This window comes from Rhinolophus sinicus, linkage group LG14 (genome assembly GCF_036562045.2).
Source record: "Rhinolophus sinicus isolate RSC01 linkage group LG14, ASM3656204v1, whole genome shotgun sequence".
NCBI classification, from domain to species: domain Eukaryota; kingdom Metazoa; phylum Chordata; class Mammalia; order Chiroptera; family Rhinolophidae; genus Rhinolophus; species Rhinolophus sinicus.
The window spans coordinates 43,157,899-43,174,859 of NC_133763.1; the positions used below are offsets into that span (position 1 = coordinate 43,157,899).

The 16,961-nt window shown below is 41.0% G+C and overlaps 1 long non-coding RNA gene across 1 annotated transcript in view; it reads left to right on the forward strand.

Annotated features, from left to right (window-relative positions):
* The first annotated feature begins 3,698 nt into the window (after positions 1 to 3,698).
* The window catches only part of LOC141568542 (uncharacterized), a 57,014-nt gene continuing 43,751 nt past the window's right edge, over positions 3,699 to 16,961 (forward strand). The window contains exon 1 of the long non-coding RNA XR_012491685.1: positions 3,699 to 3,759. This is a non-coding gene — a long non-coding RNA (uncharacterized LOC141568542). The remainder of the gene's footprint in view (positions 3,760 to 16,961) is intronic.

Here is a 16,961-nt window from a genome sequence, read left to right on the forward strand (position 1 = left end):
GTTGTTGTTGGCGTGTAGTTGTTGTTGTTTTTGTTGTTGTTGTTGTTGTAGTTGTTGGAAGTTAGGAAGTCTTCTGATACTGCAAGCAGCAAGCTGCATACAAGTTCCCAAAGATGCTAGAATGGAACAGATAAAAGCTGATAGCCAAAAGCTCACATCAACCAATGAAGACAATTTTTCCTCAACATCTACCCTACAAGATAACACATCTATTGCTCCCTAAAGTTTCCTCCTGCCCCCTTTTTTTGTGTGTTTTTTTTCTTTTTTTTTCTTTTTTTGTTTTTTATTTATTTTTAATTTATTGGGGTGACAGTTGTTAGTAAAATTACATAGATTTCAGGTGTACAATTCTGTACCTCCTGCCCCTTTTTAATCCTTCCTTCCACCCCTCCCTATTCCCACCTACTAACTACTGATCTGCTCTCTGTCACTATCATTTGTACTTTCTAGAAAATTATATAAATGGGGTCATACAGAAAGTATGCACTCTTTTTTATCTGGCTTCTTTCAATCGGCATCATTATTATGAGATTCATCTATGTTGTTGCTGCATCACTAGTTCTTTAATTGTTATTGCTGAGTACAATTCCACTGCGTGGATCTTTCACAATTTACTTATACATTCATCTGTTGACGAAACACCTAGTTTGTTTCCAGTTTAGGACTACTGCAAATAAAAGTGCCCCAAAGATCCAACGTGCCAGTCTTTATGTGGACATAAGTTTCTTGGGTAAAGACCTGGTTATGGAATGACGAAATCATACGGTAGATGCGTATTTAGCGTCTTCAGAAACTGCCAGACCATATTGTAAAATGATTGTGCCATTTAACATTCCCACTGGTAACGAATGAGAGTTCCGGTGCCTCTACATGGATCCTTGCCAATGTTTGGAATGGTCAGTTGCTTTCACTTTAGCCATTCTAATGGTTGTGTGGTGGTATCTCATTGCTTAAATTTGTATATTCCAGGTGACCAATGACCTTGAGCACCTTTGCATATGCATATTGACATTTGTATATCTTCTTTGTGGAGCAACTGTTAAATCTTTTGCCCATTTTTAAATTGAATTACTCATATTCTTACGGCGCTGTTAGAGTTCTTTATATATTTTAGCTACAAATTCTTTTTTCAGGTATATGTTCTGCAAATATTTTCTCCCAGTCTGTGGCTGACTTGTCCATTTTCTTGACAGTGCCTTTGAAAAACAAAAGATTTCATTTTATTTATTTTTGCTTGCATATCCAGTTTACTTATTTTTGATTGCATAGCTTGTGCTTTTTTGTCATATTTAAGAAATCTTTGCCAAGGCCAAGGTCACTAAGACTTGGTCCTGTGTTTTTTCCCAGAAATGTTACTGTTTTAGTCTTATATTCAAGTCTATGATCCATTTCGAGTTAATTTTTGTACATGGTGTGAGGTAAGGGTTGAGGTTCATTTTATTACGTATGGCTATCCAATTGTTGCCATCCATTTCTTTTTCTTTTTCTTTTATTTTATAAATTTTATTGGGGAATATCGGGGAACAGTGTGTTTCTCCAGGGCCCATCAGCTCCAAGTCATTGTCCTTCAATCTAGTTGTGGAGAGCACAGCACAGCTCCAAGTCCAGTTGCCATTTTCAATCTTCAGTTGCAGGGGGCACAGCCCACCATCCCATGTGGGAATTGAACTGGTAACCTTGTTGTTGAGAGCCCACGCTCTAAACAACTGAGCCATCCGGCTGCCCCCACCATACCATTTCTTGAAAAAATTATCCTTTCCCCATGCAGTGGCCATGGTATGTTTCTTAAAAACCAATTGACCATAAATATGTGGATCTATTTCTGGACTCTGTATTCTGTCTCATCAATCTATTTGTCTATCTTTAGACCTATACCGTAACCATCTTGATTGCTGTGGTTTCGTGGTCAGTCTTGAAATCAAGTAGTGTTAGTACTGCAACATTGCTCTTCTTTTTCAAAATTGTTTTGGCTGTTCTAGGTCTTTTGAATTTTCATACACATTTTTAAATCAACTTCTCAATTTTTTTCAAAAAATCCTCTGGGGATGTGATTGGGATTGTGTTAAACTGATAGATCAGTGTGGAGAGAATCGTCACCTCAACAACACAGAATCTTGCAATCTATGAACACAGTACATCTTTCCATTTTATTAGGCCTTCTTTAATTTTTTTCAGCAATGTTTTATAGTTTTCAGAGTTTAGATTTTATGTATCTTTTGCTAAATTAATCCTTAAGTATTATTCGTTGCTATGGCTACAGCAAATGATACTGTTTTTAAGTTTTAATTTGTAATTGTTCATTACCAGAATAAAAAATAGAATTAATTTTTGGATATTAAACGTATATAAGATGGCTGGGTGGCTCAGTTGGTTAGAGCGTGAGCTCTTAACAACAAGGTTGATGGTTCAATTCCCATAGGGGATGGTGGACTGCCCCCCACCCAACTAAAGATTGAAAACGGCAACTGGACTTGGAGCTGAGCTGTGCCCTCCACAACTAGATTGAAGGACAGTGAGTTGGAGCTGATGGGCCCTGGAGAGACACACTGTTCCCCAATATTCCCCAATAAAGTGTTTTGTTTTTTTTAAGTAAACAACAAAAAGAGAAAGTTAATAATCTGAAAAAACAAACAAACAAATTTATATAACATTTTCTACATAGACAATCATATCATCTGCAAATAAAGTCAATTTTACTTCTTCTTTTTCAATCAGAATGTCTTTTGTTTCTTTTTCTTCTTTTTTTCCCCCTCATTCTACTAGCTAGAACCTTCAATACAATGCTCAACAGAAGCAGTGAAAGTGGCCATCCTTGCCTTGTTTCTGATCTTAGGGGATTTTACAGATAAGTAGACTGAGGTTAAGTGACTTGCCCAAGAATACATGCATAGAAAATGGTAGAGCCAGGATTTGGGCCCAGGCAGGCTACCGTGTTACCTGGACTGCAGGTACAACTGTTAGGAGAAAGCCTTCAGTCTTTCAGGATGATGTTTGTTGTAGGTTTTTCATAGATGCCTTATATCAGACAGAGGAAATTCCTTTTTATTCCTAACAGAATTTATATCAGGGATATTGGAATGCAAGTCATACCTGGGAAGATAGGCGAGAATATGAGACTTTGGGTCTGACAAGGTATGAATTTGTGTTTATGCTGCAGCTCTGGCCACCTGTTTATTAGGGCACTGTGTGTACACGCTGTTGAGTCAGCTCTGACTCCTGGTGACCCTATGAATGAGTGACGTCCACAATGCCCTGTCCTCAGCAGCCCTGCTCAGCTCCTGTAGACTCACGACCGTGGCTTCTCTTATGGAGTCAGTCCATCTCGTAGTTGATCTTCCTCTTTTCCTTATGTCTTCTATTTTTTCCAGTATTATTGTCTTTTCCAAAGAACCTTACCTTCATGATGTGCCCAAAGTAGGACAGCTTCAGCTGTGTCACTTTTGCCTCAGGCTTAATTTGCTCCGGGACCCACTTGTTCATTTATCTGGTGGTCCAGGCTCTCAGGGGTGCTCTCCTCCAAAGACTGTCAAATAAATCATTTTTATTTTCCTATCAGCCTCCTTCACTATCCAACTTTCACATCCATGCACAGTAATTGGGAACGTGAGGGTGTGAATATTCTTAGCCTTGGTTTCTGTTGACACATCTTTGCTCTTGATGGTCTTTCCTAATTCTTCCGTTGCAGCCCTTCCAAGTCTCAGCCTTCTCTTGATTTCTTGGCTGCAATCTCCATCTGAATTGGTGACTGAACTAAGTAAGGTAAGTAAAACCTTTAACAATTTAAATGTCTTTATTGTCTATGTAAAGTTGTGTATTAGGGAACTATTTGATTAGCAAATAGTTCCTATTTGCATTTTAAAGGCCAATCTAGCATAATATATAATGTACACATTTAATGTATATGTTTACCATCTTTGGAGTTGAACGGGCCTGGGTTCAAATCCCATCTCTGCCACAAATGAGTGGCTCTGGATAACTTTTGTCTGATTGCCACTTTCATCCGTTTATAAAATGGTGATAATATTCCCTATTGCACAACATTTTATTGTGAGAAATATTCAAGTGTGATTCCATAATACTCACTCAGCAAATATAATGATAATTGCTATTATGGGGATGAAACAGTGACCACAGGAAGGGGATGGCAAGGTGGTACCTCTTCACACTTGTCAAAATGAAAACATGCCGTGCTTTGAAGTTAAGTCCATCCAAGCCTAGGGAAAAACTAAGAAAATCTCATTTGTACTCCAAAAAAATCATAATTGTCAGAAATAGCCCAAGGGAAGAGGGCTATTCTTGGAGGTGCTTTTCCAGAGACTCAGCCTTTCTTATGGCAGGGCCCCCCACGCACATGAGACCCCGGGAGCCACTCAGCCACTCAGGACTGAGCACGGCCTGACCTCTAGGAAGTGCAGCCTAGGAAGGCCCTGACGTGAAAGGCAGTGGCACGGTCCTTCCTCCAGAGATGTTGGCTCTAGTTCAAGGGTGAAAGGTAGATGAGCTGATAGCAGACCTGGCAAAGCAGCTACTGGCATCTGCTGGAACGGGGCCACCTCACAGAGGCCTGTAACCAGGCCAGCAAGGTGAAACCTGATCCCTGCCCTGGCATGCTAGCGTGGTTGGTAGTGGGTGGCCCTGTTTATCCAGACTGCTCTGTAGAGGGGAGGATCGATCTGTATTTACATTTGTCAGAGCCAGGGAGCCCACTTCTGCTTTCAAACAGCAACCTTTCCTCCAAACCAGAAGCCCTGGTCTCAGGATGGAGACAAGTGTGTTATGATTGAAATTCTTCCTGGGACCCTCTGACCATCCCCCAAAAGGACATGCCTGGGTTAGCTTACAAAGTGTGCAAAACACTTCATTTCTGTCCGTGGAGAACCCAAGTTTCTCCCTCCACGGAGACTTCATATTTAAGTGTGGGTCATTAAAGCTGATGGCGTTAGAGATCCAAGTTCCTCACCACAGTTTGATGCTCCGATGGCAACTCCTTTCCCTTCTTTGCTGCCTCTACGGGCTCCTCAGTCTATTCTCCCTCTCCTCTCCTGTTTCTCTTCAGTTTTGTTGTTGTTGTTGTTGTGGTAGTAAAATATACCTAACACAAAATTTACCATCTTAACCATTTTAAGTGCAGCGTTCAATGGTCTTAAGTACATTCACATTGTTGTGCAACCAGCACCGCCATCCATCTCTGTAACTGTTCATCTTGCAAAACTGAAACTCTATACCTGTTAAACAATAACCCCCCATCCCTCCTGGTTGCTGATTTTACACTTCCCGTCTCTGTGATTTTTGACTACCGTAAGTGCCTCATGTCTCCCTTTTCTCAAGTCATAGCCTACTCTTCCCTTTCTACGCATATACCCAACCCACTTCTCACTCTCCTCCTGGAAACAACATCTGTTTAATCTCTTGCTTTGACTAGGCTACCATAGGTTCAGTGACTGTCTGCAGCCCCTAAAGAATTAAAACTGTAAACAAATAATAAGGTAGTTTGAGAATAATGCCAGAAAGTACAAAAGTATGTATTATAAAAATTAAATTATCTCCCTCATCCTGCATCCCGCCTGCCATTTCCACACCTCTTCGCTAACCATTGGTAACAGGTTGCTGTGTATTTGTCTGGAATTGTTCTCTGCTCATATGGCATTTCTAGTACAGCATAGCATGGTTAATAGGTTAACAATAGACATTCAGGAGCCAGGATTCCTGGGTTTGAATTCTGACTTTGCCACCCGGTTGACTGACTTTGAGCAAGTTACTTCACTTCTCTGTACTTTAATCTCTTCATATAAAACTGAGATAATATTATTACCCATTTCACAGGATTGTTTTGAGGATTACATTAACAAACGTAAAGCACTTAGAATTATGCCAGGTATATAATAAGCACTGTACAGATATTATTGTGCATTTTTATGATTGTTATTATGCGGGTATTTTTTCTCTTTGTTACACAGTGGGATCTTACCGTGCATACAGTTCTGTGAGCTAATTTCACCTGATAAATATGCCATGAGCATCTTTCAATAGTAATTCAACCTATTCATTGTAATGTCTACAGAGCATTCGATTGTACGGCTGTAAAAGTTGGAGTTGTTTTTAAATCAGGCTGCAGGAAACTATAGAGGACATGACAGCATGTCACAGCATATGTCCTAAGATGACAGTCTTGGGGCCCTGGATTGTGGGCGCATGTGGGGACCGACACATCAGAATTGGCGTTTGCTCTCTTGTCACTGCTGCGCTCCTGAAGGCTGGAAGTGATTTCCTTCTATGTCCTGAGAGCTGGTGACTGTGCCGTCTCAGCCACAGACGGTTGGCCTTTACAGCTGCTATTCGTATCAATCGATTCTTATAAGGGGCCCTCTCCAAACTTGGTTTTCCGGCCAGCCCTTGGAAAGGAAGTCATCTCCTTCCTGCCCCTTCCCATGACCTGGAGTGGAAAGGGCTGATCCCTCAGGGAAGGACTATGTATAACCTGGCAGGAAAGGAGCCTCTGAGAGCACATGAGTATAAAATAAATAAATGGGCCGGCGTGTGTGTGTGTGTGTGTGTGTGTGTGTGTGTGTGTGTGTGTGTACTTGATAGCATAACTTCCTCCCTTACTCTCCACCCCTGTTTACTTATCCATCACTCTCTGTTCATCCTACGTGTGGGAACCACAGTATGAAGACAGCGAATAGTCAAGAACTGTATCCAGAACTGAAACCCAACAAAGCTCTCAGGAAACCCAGGGGCATGAAAGTTAGGGGAACAGCCTGTTCCCAGGAAATTAGTAGAGAGTACCACATTTGGGAGCCTGGCCCAGCTACCTGTCAGCTTCATGATTTATCCTCTCCACGCCACAGTTTCCTCAGCTCTAAAGTGATGAAGACACTAATGTCTATTTTATAGAGTCACTTTGAGGATTAACTGAATTAAATTTGTAAAGAATCTTTACCAGTGCCTGGTACAGAGTAAGCACTGAATAAATATCAACTATTATTAGCATTGTATGTAAGTACAGCCACCTACCCCCATCCCTCTAAATCCCAGTTTCCTTTTGCACCAACTCCTTAAGCTTCATCCGTGCAAAGAGAAATCACAGACAAATGATCACACAGAGGTTTAGCAGAAAAAATAATTTATCATTTTGGAAATTTTTCTCAAAGAGAGGGTCGGAGCCATGTTCGGGACCATCTGATTAGATTTATAAGTAGTAGGCACAGAAGTCCCTCCGGACTTTTGAAATCAGATGGGCATTTATTCAACACATTCCTCTACGGGGTAGTTTACAAAACTCAACTAACACAGCAAAAGGACCCAGCAGTCCAGGAATGGACCCACCTAAAATGGTCATCATAGGCAGAACAAATGTTAAGATGAGGGTACAGTGTGTCACGCTCCTTATTTTAGGGGAAGTCATCATTCAAGTATTGCTGAGTGATTCACTGAGACTATGTGCTAATGAGGGCTGATAACTCCTGCTCAGGATGCGTTTCTTGTTTGCTCGACTTGACAACCATGGCTGACTAGTATTTTGCTCTCCAGACCAGTGTGTCCTATAGGGTGTGTCTCCAAAAGAGGAGATTCAAAAAGGAATAAAAAAGATGCTGGCCTTTGAGCTCTAGAAATCCAGTTGCCTTCTCCCCGCTTCTAGATGCACAACAGTTTCATTGTGTACAAAGGAAAAAGTGAACAGAAGCTTTCCTGCAAGCGTATTTGAACTTGGACCTCCACTGCATAGATTAGCAGCCAGCTCCCGGCCAAGGCAGCCCCTCCTCTCCTCTCCTCTTCATCTTTGCAAGAGAATTTAGTTCCATTTAAGTCCAGGGGACATGGCAAAAACAACGCTCCAAACACCACTTCCATTTTTGGCAACAGGATCCTTCAAACAGTGAGAAATAGCCCTTCAGCTCATAAGTCCTTTAGATTCTCCCTGTACCTCAGACATTAAGTGTTCTCTGCTTACTTCAGAGGGAAGGGATGGGCTTGAAGAGTTGGGATTCATCTTTTAAGTTGTTTTTTAGGCAGAAAGAACACCAATATCAGCAAAAAAGAACAAAGTCATTGCTTATCAATGCTGGTAGGATGTTAGTCACCAATCAACTCCCCCATTTTTTGGATGAGGAAACTGAGGCCAAAGAGTCTAACATCCCGAGCGGCACTTTGAGAGGTATCTCCAGGACAAGCCATCTTAGGGCAACAGAGAGGCTGAAAGCCATACCTTCTTTTCCCCTATTTACTTGCACTCTTAACTTCCCATTAACATTTACAAATAAATTGCTATATACTAAATCCTGTACTCAGCGGGAGGAAACAAAACTTGACCCTGTAGGAGTTTATAGGGAGTAGTTAATTTCTTTTTCTTTGAATCCACTTCATCTCTCCTGTTCCTTATCCCTGTCAACCCTTAGAATCACAGTCAGTGTTTCATGTTCACTGTCAATTATCCATTTAAATATTCCATTATTCTCTCCTAACCATGTGCCAAGCGCTGTCCCTTTCCACTGGGATACTTCCCTTTCTCTTCCCCTTCTGTCATCACCCCAATCCCAGGCTTTCTCACCTTCCAATTGGTGGTGTTTGACTGGCTGCCTCCAGGCCAACCTGTCCCCAACATGTCATGTCTGACGAAATTTCCTTGAACAATTGATGGGACATATTTTCCTTCTGCTCCTCAGCCTACGGGTGCTTGCCTCCTGTCAACCACCAATTCAGGTCCAAATTCTTGCCCCTGATTTTCAAGTTTTCCTTCAACCACCTTCCCTACCCAAACCTATTTCCCCACTATTCTCACCTCACTCTTCTTCAACTGGCAAAATTTCACTCATCCTTCAAGACTTGAGGTCAAGTATCACCTCCTCTTGGCAAAGTTCCTCTTCCCCAATACCCCATTGTTTCCCTTTAGACCTCCCGAGGCCCTCCCTTCTAGTACGATCTACTCAGACAGCTATTTATTTCAACTGGCTTCTCACCTGGACTCTGAGCTCTTTGAAATCAGGGCTCATCCTTTTTATTTTGTATCCCAATGTCCAGCAGAGTGTAGATGCTCAATAAATATCCTGCACAGAATGAATAAATAGCCCTTAGCACAGCGCTGTGTCCGCTCAGTGAAGACTTGCTGAGCACCTGAAGGTAGTCTGGCATCGCAGCTCCTCACCCAGAGATGCAGGCAGGGTTGTAAATAACGACTCTGATGCACAACATACGTTCATAAGAACATTGCGGTTTAAAGGGGAAACTTCCCTGTCAGGGTAGCCAAGGCCAAAGAGGCTGAAAATTCAAGCAGCACTTTGAAAGTTGTCCCAAGCGCAAGCTGTCTTAGGACACCAGACAGTTTCCCTTTTCAAGGGAACCCTCCCTTTTCGACACGTGATTTTAAAGGATTAGAAAGAAGGTAGTCTAAACTCAGTCGTAAATGCTCAGGAATAATAATATTACGTTTCTGAGGGAAACAACCCTACTTTATCAAGCCTAAGAGAGACATATTTAATCCGCAATCCATAAATTTTAGGGAAAATTAAAACAGTATAAGTAGCAACATGAGACACGGGCGGGCCACGATAACCAAGATTAAAGTAAATGGGATCTTTTCTTTGGACCACTTTTCATTACCATTCATTTATTCAAGAGGCTTTCTTCCTCCGTGTTCTTACTACCAGAATGACCCTCTTACTATTTTCTTTAAATACTTTCCTTAAAAACCTAAGCAATTTAGACTTTAAACCCATATGTTTTGTTGTTCGTCAGTTCAATGGCATTTTCACAGTTTTTAGAAGAAGAGTTCCGTCAGAAAATTGAGCGCATCGGGATGATATCATGAGTGATACCAGCCATTAAAAATACTGTACTGTGATATGCAGAAAACAACACCAATTTTACTGAAAAACACAATTTGTTCTTCCGGAATTCAATCTCATATCAAACATTGATCAAGTACATTTGGTAAGTATGCTGGAAGGATGTTAGCTAGTGACCCATCAACTCCCCCACTTTCAGTGGACATTTTTATGGACAAGATACTGTGCAGAAAACCACGTTGTACCAAAGCGACTCCCTACTTGCAAGTTTTCTTGAGGACAGGAGGAGGATTTGAACTGGGAAGTTCATGATTCACGTGTCTACAGAAATTGTGAGGTCTTTCCATTATCAAGTTCATTGTTCAGACACGCCTTGTGTCTGTGTGTGACTAGTTGGCTCTGAGCAGAGTGTGAGGAGGCGGTTCCCGAGGAGGAAGTCTCTCTTCTGTTGTGGCTGCTGAATTCACCTGCTCCTGGCATCTGGCCCTGTGTAGTGGGCACGTACTATTACGTATTTTGTCCTAAATGCATTTGTTCATCTTTGAAGTCCCAGGAACCACTCAGTCTCCTTTGGGTTTAGAACCATACTGTCTACAAAATCATTGCAACAGCGACACTCTTCAGAGTGCATTTGGAGAAACGTTTTCAAGAATAAAAGAACTAAGGTTGCATACAACGTGTCTCCATCTAAACGCACTGAAGAATAAAAAGGTTCCCAGGACCTCTGACATTTCTCCAAGCAAGGACGACGATACCACAGAGAAACTGGATTGTTGCCTAATGGCCTTTGGAATGACCTGAACTTTATATACTTTTTCAAATAGATGCCCTGAGTAGTGGCCTGGCAACAGGGGAATTTTCCCAGTCTACGATCTAGAAGTCATCTGATACTTCCATTCCTCCGCGGGATTTCGTCTATTCCCCCAATGAGCCTGATCCTAAGGACCAATACGAGAGGATTTCTCCCACTTGAACTTCTCTTTGCCGTTGGCAGTGATGGCCCACCCTTAGCAGCAGGCACTTGCCTCAGAGACACGACATTCCTTTCAGTTTTGTTAAGCTAATTTTAACAAATGTCATCTATGTGCCAAAAATTGTGTTTAGCTGCTGGAAGTTAAGCTAAAGAAGATCTTGTCTCCAATTTCTGAAGACCTTATAGGCACCAGCAATATAATATGATATAATGTTTTAACCAAACAGCGTAAACGGGGGACCATTGGAACTCAGAAGAGAGGATCATAACCCAACATGGGGATTTGGGAAAAGCTTCTTGGAGAAGATGGCATGTAACCTAATTCCTAAAGGAAGAATTAGGAAGAGTCACTCCCCCAAAAGTGGGAAGGGTGTTCTTGGCAGAGGGAGCAGTAGAAGCAAAGGCACAGCAGTACAAATGGAAGGGGCCATAATAAGACGTACAAGTAGTTAGTTAGGCATTCGTTAAGTTATCAAAGAAGAACAAGGTGGAAGGTGGGGCCAGAGATGAGACAAGGAGAGTAAATCTATAGAAGATAGAACATGGGTACACCCAAAAGAATTAATAGCAGAGACGAACAGATATTTGCAACCCCTGTTCACAACAGCATTACTCACAGAAGATGGAAGCAGCCCAAATGTCCATGAACAGAAAAATGGATAAGCAAAATGTGGTATGTGCGTGCGATGGAATATTATTCAGCCTTAAAAAGGAAGGAAATTCTGACACATGCCACAACATGGATGAACCTTGGAGGACATTATGCTGAGTGAAATAAGCCAGTCACAGAAGGACAAATACTCTATGGCTCCACTTATATGAGGTCCTTAGAGTAGTCAGTAGTCAAATTCATAGACAAAAGGTAGAATGGTGGTTGCCAGGGGTTGAGGGGAGAGGAGGAATAGAGAGTTAGTGTTCAATGGGTACAGAGTTTCGGTTTGGGAAAATGAAGAAAATTCTGGGTGGTGGTAACAGTTTCACAACATAAATGTACTTAATGCTACTGAACTGTACATTTAAAAATGGTTAAAATAGGGGGCCGGCCCGGTGGCTCAGGCGGTTGGAGCTCTGTGCTCCTAACGCTGAAGGTTGCCAATTCTCACATGGGCCAGTGGGAACCACAAGGTTGCTGGTTCGACTCCTTGACTCCTGCAAGGGAGGGTGGGCTGCGCCCCCTGCAACTAACAACAGCAACTGAACCTGGAGCTGAGCTGCGCCCTCCACAACTACGATTGAAAGAACAACAACTTGACTTGGAAAAAAGTTCTAGAAATACACACTGTTCCCCAATAAAGTTCTGTTCCCCTTCCCCAATAAAAACAAAAAGATATTTTTAAAAAATGGTTAAAACAGTACACCAGGAGCAAGAGGCATTGATGGAGCTCACGTATGCTGTCTCCTATCTGCTGGCAGCAGCCCTGCAGCTGCTCTACCCACTCCTGGATCTTCCTTCAGCTTTTCTGACTCCTGGGCCAGGTGAGTATCTGGCTCCAGGACAAAGTGTGCCAATTCCCCCTGTGGAAGTTGGAGGTGATGAGAAACCAGCACAGGTTCCAGTTCATCTTCGTGGGTTCCAGCTGGAGGCGCAGGGTGCCAGCTCATTTCTGCTTCTCTCCCCTGCTTTGCACCCAGCTTCCCTTCCTGACTGCCTGCCCTGCAAGCTTCACACTCCAGCAGCCGGCACAAATACCTCACCCTTACAGAGACTGTTCAACCACATCTCCCAGTCGTGTACGCTCACATCTCTAGTGGTTTTGCTTCTTTGATGGAACCCCGCCTGACAGAATTTGGTGCTGGACACGATTCCTAATTATCTAAGAAGATTCTCTGAGCACCTATACAGAAGAGCTAACCACATCTGCATACGTACAATAGTTTTGACTCCCACAATATCTTACCAAAGTATTCCGTGGGGATTTCTGTTGAGTTCTTGGGATTCGTTCTAGAAGAACTGCAACCAGCCCTGCTGAAATGCCACGTTACTGGGTAGTTGGGTGTGTCTACTCCTTCACAAACATAGTTTTCTCCTGATAAAAAGAAACATAAAAACCATAATGTAGAATGCAATGTAACACTGAAATCAAGAGTCTATTTGTAGAGTCCTCCTCTGGGTTGTAATATCTGGGACATTTCTAAAGAAAGTCTTTCTGTTAAACACACACACACACGCACACACGCACACACACAAAGTAGAGGTATGAGTTCTTTGGTAACCCAACTATTAAATATAGTTTTTTTATGGGTATTTTTACTGATGAAGAAAAAAAACTAATGTAATTCTGTGTGCACTCTCTCTCTATATATAGCAATATTATATATATATATATATATATATATATATAGAGAGAGAGAGAGAGAGAGAGAGAGAACTTTTATATATAGAGAACTTGATTTTCTAAGAAAAAAACTGAAGAATTTCATTTCCAAGGAAATTCACTACCAAAAGCGAAAAACTGGTTTCAGTCTGGTTTCCCTGAATCCATTCTCCCAATCCATTCTCCACACAGCAACCAGAATGATCCCTTAGAAACATAATTTGATAACATCGTTCTTCTGCTTAAAACTCCCAATGGAGAGAGTTCACCAAAATGTTAACACAATCATTTCTTGGTGTCTCAGTGCTCTGAAGAAATGAAAAATGGATTTTCCTCATTGAAAGGCTGGGCTCTGCTTTTAGAAGGAGCGGGTAAGAAGTGCTAGCACAGATTGGAAAACTTCCAATAAAAATAGAATTACCCCTATTCCTGCATTATCATTCATCTTGCCAGCCCAGGTTGGGCATTTTTGAAGGGGGTGGGGTTTTGCTTATTTTCAAGCATTGGGCCTCCTCCGAGAGGGAGAATGGGCTACGATCTGCAAAGAAGAGGTCCTTTCCTTAGGAGATGCTTCATTCTCCCAGTCTCCACTATACTCTATACTGAAGGACCCGGAATCTTATTTCAAGCCATGAACTCTCCCGAGACATCTATCAGGGGTCATAATACCAACCAAACCTACCGTCTTCAATTTGTAGTCAATGTGTTCAAGTCAAATTTGCCAATTGCCCTCAAAATCAGGCTCCCCTTTCTAACTTACTCATCTCCATCAGTGATGTAATTCTCTTAAGTACACAGACTTGAAACCTGAAGGAGAGTCACTCATTTTTTATTCATTTCTTTCTTAAAAAATTGATACCAAATCCATATAATGTAAAATTTATCATTTGACCAATTTTAAAGTGTACAATTTAGTAATTTTCAGTATATTCACAATGCTGTGCAGCCATCACCACTATCTATTCCCAGAACATTTCTATCTCCCTAAAAAGAAACCCCACATTTCTCAATTCCTTCCTCTCCCCCCTTCCCTGGCAATGACCAATCTACATTCTGTCTCCATGGATCTGACTATTCTGGACATTTCTATAAATGCAACAATAGAGTATGTCGCCTTTTGTGTCTGAATTCTTTCACTTAGCATAATGTTGTCAGGGTTCATCCACGTTGTAGCATGTGTCAGTACTTCATTCCCTTTTATGGCTGAATAATATTCCGCTACAAAGATATAGCACATTTTATTATTCACACTGTTGTACAACCATCACCATCATCCATCTCCAGAACTCTTCATCTTCTAAAACTGACACTGTATATCCACTAAACAATAACTCCCCGTTCTGTTCTTCCCCAGCCCCTGGCGACCTCCATTCTACTTTCTGTGTCCATGAACTTGACAACTCTATGTACCTCATATAAAAGAATCATAGGGGCTGGCCGGTGGCTCAGGTGGTTGGAGCTCCGTGCTCCTAACGCCAAAGGCTGCCGGTTCGATTCCCACATGGGCCAGTGGGCTCTCAACCGCAAGGTTGCCGGTTCCCCCAAGGGATGGTGGTCTGTGTCCCCTGCAACTGACAACGGCAACTGGACCTGGAGCTGAGCTGCACCCTCCACGACTAAGATTGAAAGGACAACAACTTGACTTGGAAAAAAGCCCTGGAAGTACACACTGTTCCCCAATAAAAGTCCTGTTCACCTTCCCCAAAAATAAAAAAATTTAAAAATGCTATAGGCATTAAAAAAAAATCATAAAATATTTGCCTCTTTGTGACGGGCTTATTTAACTTATTGTCTTCAAAGTTCATCCACATTGTAGCATGTATCAGAATCTCCTTCCTTTTAAAAACTGAAAAGTATTCCGTCGCATATATATGTCACATTTTGTTTATCCATTTATTTATCTGTTGATGGACACTTGATTCGCTTCCACATTTTAGCTTCTATGAATAAAGGTGCTATGAACAGAGATGTATAAATATCTGTCTGAGTCCCTACTTTCAATTCCTTGGGGGTATATATCGAGTCATGGGATTGCTGGGTCATATGGTAATTGTATGTTTAATTTTTTGAGGAACCGCCATATTGTTTTCCATGGCAGCTGTACCATTTTACGTTCCCACCAGCAGTGGACATGGGATCCAGTTTTTCTACATCCTTACCAACACTTGTTATTTTGTTCATTTTTGGTTTTCTTTTATGGTAATAGCCATCCTAATGGGTTTGAAGTGGAATGATGCCTTCTAAACAATAATTTATTCCTATGTATTATATTCTTTTTTTATGGTATTAAAAATGAAATTATTTGCTTAGTTTTATTTTTGGACTGTTCATTGTAGTGTGTAGAAATACAACTGATTTTTATATATTGATCTCGTAACTTTCAACTTTGCTGAACTCATTTACTAGTGCTAATTGTGTGTGTGTATGTGTGTGTGTGTGTGCATTCTTTCAGGCTTTCTATATTTAAATTGTACACAGATCATATGATCTGTAAAAAAGATAGTTTTACGTCTTCCTTTCCAAACTGATGCCTTTTAGTTCTTCTCTTGCCTAATTCACCTGGCTAGAACTTCCAATAGTATTGAGTAGAAGTGGTGCAAGTGGCCATTTTTGTCTTGTTTCTGATTTTAGGAGGAAATATTTCAGTCTTTCACCACTAAGTATGATGTCAGCTGTGGGTTTTTTGTAGATACCTTTTATCAGATTGAGGAATTTTCCTTCAATTTCTGGTTTAGTTGAGTGCTTTTATCATGAAAGAGTTGGACTTTGTCAAATGCTTTTTGTGTCTATTAAGATAATCATAAATAAAGTACATTATATTGATTGTATACCATACAAGAAATGAACCCATTTTTCATTTATTGGATAAGTCTCATTTGATCATGATGTATAATCTTTTTTATATGCTGCTGGGTTCAGTGTACTTGTATTTTGTTGAGGATTTCTACATCATTATTCATAAAGGCTGTTGATCTGTAGTTTTCTTTTCTTCTGAAGCCTCTGTCTGGTTTTGATACCAGGGTACTACTGTCCTCATAGAATGAATTAGAAAGTGTTCACTGCTCTCTATTTTTTCAAAGTGTTTGTGTAGGATTGGTATTACTTTTTTGAGCATTTGGTAGAATTCTCCAGTGAAGCCATCTGGTCCTGGGTTTTTCTTTGTTGAAAGTTTTTTTGGTTTTTGTTATTTTTATTACCATCTCTACTTTTTATAGGTCTAGTCAGATTTTTTGTATCTTCTTGAGTCAGTTTTGATAGTTTGTGTGTTTCTGGAAATTTGTCTAATTTGTTGGCATACAACTGTTCATAATATTGCCTTTGTCTAGAAAAGTCTAATATCTGGGCTTCCTCAGGAACGCTTTCTGTTGATTGTTTTGTTGTTTTTTTCCCTGTGAATGGGCCATACTTTCCTGTTTCTGTGCATGCCTCATATTTTCTTTATTGAAAACTGGACATTTTGAATATCATAATTTGGAAACACTGAAATTAGATTTTTTTCTCCCCCTACAGACTTTGTTGCTGCTTACTGTGGCTGTTGTTTAAGTGACTTCTCTTGAACTAATTTTGTAAAGATTGTATTCTTTGTCATGTGTGAACACTGAAATCTCTGTTCTGTTAACAGTGCTCAGCTAATGAATGTACAGGGATTTCCTTAAAAACCGGGAACAACAACAACAAGAATCTCCCAGTCTTTGCAGAGGGATTCTGTATATGTATTAAGGCATGCCTTCAACATTCAGCCAGGAAATTTACAACTCTGCCTTGGCTCTCACTTCCTGCTCATGTGGGTCAATAAGAGGTCAGAGCTTAGGACCTTCTCTCATTTTCCTTGAGCATGTGGGCAGCCTTGGGCCTTCTGGATTCCCAGAAATATGTCAGAGCTCATCAATA